Genomic DNA, 11,973 nt, shown 5'->3' with positions numbered 1-11,973 from the left:
AAAAGGTTCTGAAAAGACTCTTTTCACATTACAAGCTCTTCCTGATAAAGTATAAGTGTTGTAAAAGATTGTGAAGAGTGTAAGAATCAGTAGCACAAGATGATCTTCAAAAGATCAGATATTTGCTATGAAGCGTGTGCTACTTTTCTTTGTGTTGAACTCAAAGTTATCAAGGAATTTCGAGGTTGTCTCGTTGAGTGAAATAGCGTTGATCCTTGAAAAGATATTATGCGTAGAGTTCTCTTTCTGTAAGGGTTTGTTCCATGTATATATAAGCGACTGAGTTCAACGTTTATGATCAGAAGATGTCCTTCAGATTTCTGATAGAGTCAGCTTTATTACCAAAAAAAAGGTTCCTGCAGAAAAGCTATAAAACAATCAGTCCTGTTTTATACTAAACTCGGTAAAGTGAATTAAATGACTCCGCATAGTATTTAATGCTGCAATTAATACTAGTACTTGGTAACTTTAACGGTAACATTTAAAGTAGTCACGTTAGGCAACATATTCTACTGATTCCGTTTTTCTATCCTTTCTACTGCTTTTGTTTTACTAGACCAGTAGCTTCTGATTTTTTTTTTGTCTACTGTTTTCTTAAAGAGTGCTGCTGGTCTGCTGGTTTTTATTTTCATGGCCACAATTAATTCATGTCTATCAAAGATATATATCCAAATATTTTGTGTCAATTTTATAATTTATATGTCACTTGAACTGAGATAACCCAACTATTTTTCTTACTTAGCTATCTTTGAGTGTTCAATATCTCAATCTAGCTTCCTTCCGCACATAAATTATCTGATTAACCAACTAACATTGACTCGACGATAATTAAAATTAAAAATTGTTAACATAATCGAATTTCGAACAAACTAGTTTGATTTTTTATCCAACCTCATTCTAACCAATCACCCAATCCGAACTGTATGATTTATTGTGTTTATTTTTTATATTATTATTAGTTTTAATTTTTATTTATTGTATTTATTTTTTAGATTATTATTAAATTTTAATTTATGTGTTTATTTTGTGTTTAATATATTGTTCTAATATTACATTTAAAATGGTGATTTATTTATGAGTTGTGTATTGTCCAAATTGTCCATATGTTTAATTTATTGTCTTAAATTGATGTTTCATTTGTGTCTGATTTATTGTGTGCGTTAAATTCGTGTTTAAGTATTTAATCTATTGTATTTGATTTATGGTAAATTTCTTTTAAATCCAAACTTAACTTTACATTAAATCATTATTGACAAAAAATATTTCTCCACTCTCTGGACCTGCATACTATTTCTCGGATGAAAGATGATACTGATATATGATATTTGAGGCCCCATTGTTTCAAAAATGATCATAATATATGATTTTTCATTACTCAAATATGTATGCAATTATTGATATTACTGACATATTTGTATTTTTTGGATGAAAATCGATCAAAACATTGAAAATATGATAATAATATATGATATTTGAATATTAATTGTTTTAGATCGGTACTAATATATGATTTTTAAGAACCCAAACATGTATTGCAAGTGTTGACATTAATAAAAATGTTCAAAGTTTATCCTCAAAGGCTTATCTTTTATATTATATATAAATCATTTAATGCTCAAATATCAAATATACTATATTTTAATGTTTTGTACTCATCTTCATCCGTAAAAATACAAGCAGGCTCAAAGAGTGCATAAATATTTTTTTGTGGATCAGGGAATACAAACACATTTTTTCTGACATGAACCGAATGCAAATTTGAGTTTGAGTATGAGGATTTAAAGGAAATTTACCATTTATTTATTATGTTTATTTTTTTAAGATTATTATTAATTTTAAATTTGATTTATTGTATATGTTATACAATAGTTGTACTTTTATTTCCCCATCCATTTTGAACTCTTGAACCACAACCTCATATAGTAATGTTTAAAGAATATATTCTAGTAAACATAATTAATATAGATGACGAATTGATATGCTTCATAACCACGAATTTGTTAATTGTCCCACATCGGTTGGATAAATAACCTGGGAGTTGTATATATTGACTTGGACAATCCTCCCCCTCTTGAGCTAGCTTTTGGGGTTGAGTTAGGTCCAAGTTCCAATCTTAACATGGTATCAGAGCCAATATTCAATCTCTCTCGATATCACATATACCAATCTATTCAAAATCATCAAACCTCTTGATCTTTGCTCGAGTCTCAAAGCATAAGGAACAAAACTAAGATTTTGTCCTTTCCACAATTCAATTTCTTTTCTATCAATCACCGCTTGTGCAATTCTTTTGTCTTGATTTGTGCGAAAGTCAAGTGCTAATATTTAAAATGAGCGAGAAAGCTTCAGAATCTAGTGTGAATAAATCCATTCCGGTTGTAGTTCAATCTGAAGGAGCATTTAATGCTGGAATCGTCCTTACAGAGCAAAATTACGACATATGGTCTCAACTCATAGAAATGCAAATCGCTGAAAGAGACAAAATCTCCTACATTCGGAACAAGACCAAGTCACCGAAAGAATCAGATGCAGGCTATGAAAAATGGTATGCTGAAAACCAAAAGGTCAAAAGGTGGTTGTTAATGTCTATGTCACCAGAAATTATGATATATGGGATGCTTTGTCAAAAGCATTCTATGACGGAAGTGATGAGTTACAAGTCTTCACATTGAATCAAAAGGCTTTCTCATCAAAACAAAACGGGAAAATGCTTTCTATTTATTATGGAGAATTGACTGAAATTTTTCAAATGTTGGGTCATCGTGATAAAGTGGTTATGAATGACCCAGAAGATATCAAAGCCCACCACAAATCCATCGAACGATTGAGAGTTCACATATTTCTGGCTGGCTTAGATGAAGATTTTGATCCTATTCGAAGAGAAATTCTGCGTAGAGATACAATACCAAACTTAGATGAATGTCATTCGTTGGTTCGACGCGAAGCTGTTCGTAATACCTCCTTCAAAGGAGATTCTGGAGCTCTTGAACCCAGTGCTCTGGTGGCTCGGAACAGATCTACTCAGAATCCACAAAATCGACCAAACAATGGGAAAACGACTAATGGTATTGACAAGTCCTTCTACAAATGCGATCAATGCAATAGGACAGGCCATACCAAAAGTCGTTGTTTTGAGTTGGTAGGATATCCAGAATGGTGGGATCATAGTCGTTCGAAAAAAAATCAAAAGGCATCATCCACAGCAGCAGTTGTTGAAACACAGACCCTGAAAGATGTCTCTGAACAAGCCTCAGCACTGGTATTAACTTCAGAGAATGGTGGTAAGTCTTTAAATATTTCTGCACCTGTTATGAGTAAAACATGGATAATTGATTCGGGTGCTACAGATCACATGACATTTGATTCTAGACAGGTATCTCCTCTTAATTGTTCTGCTCAAAAATTTGTCACCACTGCAAATGGAATTCCATCCCTAGTCTTTGGGGAAGGACCAATGACTTTAACAGATTCACTAAATTTGGATTCGGTTTTGGTGGTTCCATCTTTAGACTATAACCTTCTGTCTGTTTCTCAGATAACAACTAACTTATCTTGTATTATAACTTTTTGGCCTGATTATTGTGTGTTTAAGGACATCAAAACCAAGAAGACGATTGGTTGTGGTATTAGGCGAGGGAAGCTATATTATTTGGACCTTGAATCAAAGAGTACCGAAAGCCTACGACAAGCTCTACAAGTGGGTGACTGTAAGTACGACAAAAGGAAAACAAATATATGGTTATGGCATCGTCGCTTGGGGCACTCTTCCTTTGGATATATAAAAAAACTTTTTCCCAGTTTGTTTTCAAAAGTAGATGTTTCCAGTTTTCGATGTGATGTCTGTGAACTTGCGAAAAGTCATCGTGTCTCATTTCCCTTGCGATTGAATAAAAGTCCACTTCCTTTTATGCTTATTCATTCTGATGTTTGGGGTTCGTCTAAAGTCACTACTTTGGGTGGATCTCGGTTTGTAACATTTATTGATAATTGTACCAGGATGACATGGATGTGCTTGATGAAATATAAAAGTGAGGTCAATTCAATATTCCAAAAGTTTCAGAAAATAGTTGAAACTCTATATAATGCAAAAATCCAAGTACTACGTAGTGACAATGGTGGAGAATATCTTAGTAGTGAATTCCAACAGTATCTGGAAACTCAAGGAATAATTCATCACACTACTTGTTCCAACACACCGCAACAAAACGGGGTTGCAGAGAGAAAAAATCGACACTTGTTGGAGATTGTTCGAGCTCTGTTGATTGAAGCTCATGTGTCATTGTCTTATTGGGGAGAAGCTCTAACTTTGCAGCTTATATAATTAATCGGGTTCCCTCTAGCGCTATCAACTTTAAAACACCATTACAGACACTCACTGAAGCAATCGTAGCCCCGGATGTTCCAAATCTACCTCCTCGTGTATTTGGTTGCGTGGTGTTTGTACACCTCCACAAGCATCAGCGCACTAAGTTAACTCCCCGAGCATTAAGATGCGTCTTTGTTGGGTATGCCACACACCAAAAAGGGTACCGATGTTTTCACCTTCCAACTCGTCGCTTATTTGTGACAATGGATGTTGTCTTTCATGAAGATACCATGTATTTTTCAAAGGCTGAACTTCAGGGGGAGTACCAAAAGAAAATTCAGATTTTAAATTATGATAACCATGATGAGTGCACATTAGATATAGGTGATGATACATCAGCAAATGGACAAATTCAAGGAGTAAGTCTTGACCTAAGCACCGATGAGCATGTAACCGACGGAGAAGTGAGTTTATCTCAATCTCAAGATGAGCACATAACCGCCAAAGAAGTTAGTCTATCTCAAGATGAAATCGGGTCCCTTGAACAAATGGTTCCTACTTGTATGTACCACACAAATCTCTTGTTGATGATGTTCTCGAGTCACACAAAAGACAGTTGCCACAACGTTATAATAGAGGTATTCCTAAACCTTCGTATGAACCTGAATTGTCTAGCAAAGCCAAATATCCCATGAGTTATTATGTATCCAACCATCCCTTGTCAGAATCAAACAGGTCCTTTATGAATCAATTATCTGTTGTATCTATTCCTAACAGTGTGCAGGAAGCCTTGATTGACCCGAGGTAGAAAGCTGCTGTGAACGAGGAATTGAAATCCCTAAAGAAAAATGACACATGGGAGTTAGTTGATCCTCCACCAGCGAAGAAAACAGTTGGATGTCGGTGGATTTACACTGTGAAGTACAAGGTTGACAGCACAATTGAACGCTTTAAGGCGAGACTTGTAGCCAAGGGATACACTCAGACATATGGTATTGACTACACAGATACATTTGCTCCAGTAGCTAAAATCAACATTGTTCGTGTCCTGTTATCTTTAGTTGCAAACTTGGATTGGCCATTACAACAATTTGATGTAAAAAATGCTTTTCTACATGGTGACTTATCAGAAGAAGTCTACATGGATCTTCCACCAGGATGCGTGATACATGAAAATAACAAGCACAACGTGTGTAAGTTAAAGAAATCACTATATGGGCTAAAACAATCTCCAAGGGCATGGTTTGGAAGATTTACAAAGTCTATGTTAGCCTTTGGTTACCGACAAAGCAATGCAGATCACACTTTTCTTAAAAAGGAAACATGAAAAAATCACAGCACTAATTGTATATGTAGATGACATGGTGGTTACAGGGAACGATAATGATGAAAGGAAGGCCTTACAAGATTATTTGTTCAAAGAGTTTGAGATGAAAGACCTTGGGTCTCTAAAGTATTTTCTTGGAATTGAAATATCCCGGTTTGATAAGGGAATATTTCTATCCCAAAGAAAATATACTCTTGATTTGTTACAAGAAACTGGTATGACGGCATGTCCTGCAAGGAGATGAACTCGTGAATGGACGCCGGAGGGGTGTCCGGCGTGGCCACTCCGATGATTAAGTCAGCAGGTGGTCCGTGTCCTGCAAACAAGGAGATGAACTGGTGAATGAACGCAAGAGGGGTGTCCGGCGTGGCCACTCCGATAGTTAAGTCAGCAGGTGAAGATAACCAGTGTAGCTCATGAGAGAAATAAATGATACTGGTGTAAAAATATGTGTGAATATATCAGTGAGTCAATGAATTTAATGTACAATGAACTTGCTATTTATAGGAAGGATAATCAAGGATTACCTCGTTTTTAGTGTCTACCCACCACTTATAGCCAATGATGTTGACTTCCTGTCACGCCTCCACACCTTTTCCATCAAGTCCCATGACTAGGATTCTGTCAGGAATGCTTATCGAGGTAAGATTTTACACGTTCTCGCACTCGAGTGCGACATTACTATCGAGGCTTCTAGGGTAGTGAGTCATCAGTCGAGAATTAATTACCTGAGAAGTCGAGCCTCTGACTGCCCGGATAGATGACGATATCCCGAGCACTCCCTTTGCTCGGCTAAATAAATAAAAAATCATTCTACCACCCTTCCACGATCCGAAATATCCACGCACTGTCCCGGTCACCCATGATCTGGTTTTTTTCCATTGTTACAGGGTTATCTATAAACCGGTATCTTATGGGGGTATGATGGAAGAAGGGGAATTGGAACGACTCCTCGTTATCAATTTGCTCATGCACAAAGAGTGGTGGAAGAGTCTGATTCAGAATATGAAAGCATCAAGTATCCTACACTTGAAGCCGCGAAGCCAAGCGAAAAGCCTCGAGTAGTTGTTATGGGTAGTGGATGGGCCGCATGTAGATTCCTCAAAGGCCTCGACACTAAGTTATATATATGACGTTGTTTGTTGCATCTCACCGATAAATCATATGGTCACAAGTCATTATTTAAACAATAGCAAAGGCGTGAGGACATTGGGTACAAAAATCTCTTCACAAAAAAGGAACCAAATATGGATTAAGCAAGAAGTTCCATAAATGCATGTGGCAGACAACAACCATTTCTAGAAAAGTATGGAGGTTACCACAAAAGGTTTCTCCAAGATAATACCTCAACGGCCTGCAATTCAATCTCCTTGCGTGTGATGGGCTGCGAGAGAGTAAATAATGATAGCTGTAAGAATAGAGAAATGCAATATTAAAAAAATCTACTTTACTGAATCAGTCCTTCGCACCGAATCACAAGTATTGAGAACCTAAATAACTTCAAATTACAATACACAATTCCATTCATGTTGACTTTTAATTTTTTAATTAGATATCGACAACAAGATCTCATTTTAAAGAATGTTTTGTCGTTTCAGATATATCTATTCAGATATCAGCAGAGGGGATAGAATTCAATACATCTCAAAATTTTAAAATAAAAAGCAATAGAAAAAATTTCAACTTAAGCTTCCTAGAATATTTTGAGTCTGCAGGCGACCAGGTTCACCTAAATTTGTGCGCCATGTTATCTCAAGCTTACCAAGAACATTACTTCCCTCCAGTTTCACTCGTGCACTGTCATGTGATGATAATCTTAACTGCTAGAGATGGTCGTAAATTCCTCCTCCAGCTTTAATGAGAATGGGTATGGGTTTCTTAAACACTTTTTTCTCTGCCAAAACAATCTAGCGTTCACTTTAATGACTATAAAGACGGTGATGCCAAAACCAAGTTGGATAAGTAGATCTTAAACCATTAAAAACGATTAAAAAAAAAAAAACCAAGATCGTAAATTAATTAGAATAATTTTCCAAATCACCTTATCGATAGATTGTTTTCTGGAAGGTGACCATCAGCTTTGAGCACTGTTGCAGTCCAATTCTATGCCGGCTCAAACTCAACTTGGTCCATGTGCAGATTGGATTTTGTATTGTTTTCTATACAAGCCTCCAAAAAAGTGTTCTCCTGATAGGAAGGACGATTTGACGATCATGAAAGGGAAGTAGCTAGCTCAGCAGCTACCTCTAATTTACAAGTATTTGCATCTCAGCCTGAAAAATTAAATGTGCATTTGAACAATCTTCTGCTGCATGGGCTCTTAAAATAGGTCAGAAAAATTGAGTCTATATTTCAAGTAGCCTCAGCCACCAATGTGAGGCTCCTGGAACTCCTGGAATTGACTCAAACTATATGACGTGATATATGGATCATATTTGAGGATGATAATGAGCATAGTATTTTTAAAACTTTTCCAAGATCCATCCATCATACACAGGAAATGTAAAACAAAGAATAAAAGTACAGATTCATCACACCATCCTAAAATCCATCATGCATGCTGCGAATGTAACTTGGACCTAACTTAACCCCCTCTCACGCCCAGAAATGAACATCTGGAGCGTCGAGTTTACAAATGACCTAATTATGGGCAGAACGGGTGGCCTAATTATAGGCAGTCCAACACATAACGGTGGAACCCGGGCTCTAATACCATGTTAAAAATGGAACTTGGACCTAACTCAATCGCATGATTATCCAAACCTATATATACAACTCTCAGGTTATTTATCCAACCGATGTGGGACAATTAACAATACAAATGCAGATGCAATCCACATAAGAAACATATGACATGCAGAAGTGGTTTACTAGAATAACACATTATGAATTGCTAGGAAAGATCACAAACTTACACTTAATAAGCGATAATCACACAACAACCTACCTTCACAACGCAAACCTGCATAACAAGTAGAGTAATTATTACTTAGTTTGAAAATTTAATGATTGTCAATTTACAAGATAAAATATTCAAATAGAGACGGTATCATTTTCAACGATGAAATCGTATCTTCCACTTGGACATAATGATTCGACGGGTGATTTTGATGTTCTCTGTTTGAATTTCAGCCTGTCAACATCAATTACGAAATTTTAGGTTGAGTATCTTGAGTAGGGGTGTGCAATCGATCTATTCGATCGATAACCTGAATAGACCTATAATCGATTTAACCGATTTTATTTTCAAATAACCGAACCGATCGAAAAATTCATAGAAACCGATTTTTTAAAAAAAATGCAAATTTTAATAAAAAAAAAAAACAATGGAGAACTTATAAATAACAAAAAACATTGAACAAAAAATATCAATAACAAATAAAAATATTGAAGATAAAATCATTGAATGAATTAGCTTCCTTCTTCTTCTAATGCATTTTTAATGCCCATATACAATTTAAATTAATATATATAATAATTCGGTTAATTCGGTTTAACCGAATTTTTCAAATTTAAACCGAAACCGAACCGAATTAACCGATTTTTTAAAATTTCAAATTCCGAATTAATTCGATTCGGTCGATTAATTCGGTTTAACCGAAATTTTTCACACCCCTAATCTTGAGGTCGGTGCTAGTAGGTAAAAGAGGATTTGACAGTGTCTCCTGACAGATTGATACACTGTTCTAACTCATGCACACAAGAATCTAAAATTTCTCCCAAGATTTCTCATGGATTTGAACTGTGACATGGATAATCTTCTGGAACATTCTTTCCATCGTTGTCTCTAATTTGAAAGTTCATACTACTGATTGAGCTCCGCCGCCACCGGCACTCATCTCAGCTCCTAAGTAGAGTTGAAAGAAGGGCAACTTACCAATCACTCTCTAAAATCTTTCAACTTTACTTCCACTCCCTATTTTCCCAAAATATCCCTCATCCTTATATTTTAATAATTGATTTTCTTATTTAAATAATGGCTCATCATGCTTCCATAAAATAAATTAAATATTTTATCTCTTTGACCGGAGTACCACAGGGTTATATCCACCGTATTTTACGAACGGCTCCTCACAGTCCAACCACACGATCGCAACCGATGGTTACCGATGCAGATTCCTTCAGTAGTACTGGGCACAACTCTAATTCGTTTCCTACCGTAGAATGTACAATAAAAGATAAAAATTTTGAAAATAATACATGAGAGGGGCTAAGAGCAAAGATCTCTTTATTCAAACACAAACATTAATTAGTACATTGAAACCTCATGTAGAGGAGGAGAAACTTGTTTAACTACTAATAGTAGCCGAACTTGAAAAACACATAAACTAGAAAGATAAATATTACAATTTATTTGTTGAAAGAAATGAGAAAAATGTTCGATGATCTTCATTTCCTTCATCCTGCCTTATTTATAGAAGGCTTCTTCGGATTTGAACTTCGGATTTCAAATCTTCATAAACCTTTACAGCTTGCACATGGACCATGTAGTGGTTGAGTGGTCCCTTGAGATGTTCCTGTCTTTTTCTAGATTATTAATCTAGAAATTAACTTCTCATCTTCTTTTACCTCTCCGAGGTACCAGTAACGATGAGTTTGTAAAATATCTGCGGTAATCTCATATCCTTTTTCTTGGAAACGATTGACTAGCCATTTAAGAGAATCCGCCTCTTTTCTCTTATATTTGATTCTTCTTTTTAAAACCTTTAGATATGTGTAATACATTTTCTTTAGGTTTCTTTCTGGTGTAGTTTACTGGTTCCCATTTACCCTTATTTATAGTATGATACTTGGGTCCAGTTTTCTTGTCTTTTTATCAGATTTCCATTATCTTTAAAGATAAGGAATCCAATGTCCTTTGTCATTTTTCACCTATTATTGGTGGTCCTTGTTCTTTTTCCACCGATTATTGGTGGTCCTAGAATTTCACTCACATGGTTTTTCACATGGTGGTCCTTCTTTTCTTGGTGGGATGATCACATGTCCACTTTCAATTTTGTCGAGGAATTTTTGGCTTTTTGTAACCTCGAGGAAAATGTGATGGTGGTCCTTCCCCACTTGTCCTTGTTTCGGTAAAATGTTTCCGATCAGATCTCGGTTTGAAACCTTTACCGAACTCCGGTTCTTTTTTATTCTGGCATTCAGGACAGATGTTTTCTGACCATCTTCCTACATGTGCCATATTGCAGAATTTCGACGAGTTTCTTTACTTGTCGGCAGCTTGTTGTTCCACAGAAGATTTCTTTTCTTTTCAAATATTTCTTCTGCAAAACTTGTGATTTTTCCTGTCATTGTATTTAACATGAACTGATCCATTCAAAGAATTTTGATAAAACTTGAATGGAAACTTGACTTTGTCCATCTCAGTGAGATAGACCCATAAACCCCATGCTCTTCTGGTTGAAATATCGTCTTCAATAATTGAAGCAACCGGGGGTGTTTCTTCTGTCGAAGGGTCCTTGATAAATTTCTGAATATTTGTATCTGGCCTCCTTAACTTGATGAAATGAAAGGCTTCGTATGAACCTTTCCCTGCTGGTTCAAGTGCTGCACTGAAAAAGTATAGCTCCAAGACATCTCCTCTGGACAAATAATCGTTATTCGCCCAAGTTTCATGAACAGCTTCCTGGATCCATTTAGGTAATCCTGAGATTTCCGGAAAGTTGGGTGATGTGGTATAAACTGAGGCAAGGGCCCCGAATTCATACCAGGCTTTGACCTCCTTGGGATATGAATTAGATTTCATCCATATCCTAGGATATTTTCCTGAAACATCAACCCTATTGGTAGCTGGGTTAATCCTCACTCTTGTTTTTAATTTCTCCCAGTTTTGTTGGTAAACTTGAAATGAAGAAATTGCAACTTCATTAGTACTAACCTTAGATTTGTCTTTGTCAGTACGAGGCCTAAGGTTGATCTCTCCCGCTTCAATCCCCGAGGTGAATGGTTGACTTGAGGACTCAAGATAAGGATCAGGAGTCTCAATTTTTGTTTCAGCCGACTCATATGGAGATGACCCCGACTTAACACTTGTGCTAGGGGTATTTGAATCCCCTGCTCCAGGTATAGAGTCATGTACTCGAAAACTCTCCATTTGGGAAACCAATGGCTTCTCAATGCCTTGGAGGATAGGCCTTTGTATTACAGACCATAACTGAGTATAAGCCTGTAAATATCCTGTAATTCGATCAGAGACAACTCTCTTATCGGCTTGTTGTAGTCTTCCCGCAACTTCTGCGTTTACGACTAGCTTGTTAAACTCGTTTTGAAGCATTTCAAGGTATTCCCTCAAATGCCTCTGCATCTTGATGATGACATCGATATCACCGCTGTCCATCTC

This window comes from Primulina tabacum, chromosome 6 (genome assembly GCF_025594145.1).
Source record: "Primulina tabacum isolate GXHZ01 chromosome 6, ASM2559414v2, whole genome shotgun sequence".
Lineage (NCBI taxonomy): Eukaryota > Viridiplantae > Streptophyta > Magnoliopsida > Lamiales > Gesneriaceae > Primulina > Primulina tabacum.
Note: the sequence above shows the minus strand (reverse complement) of the source record.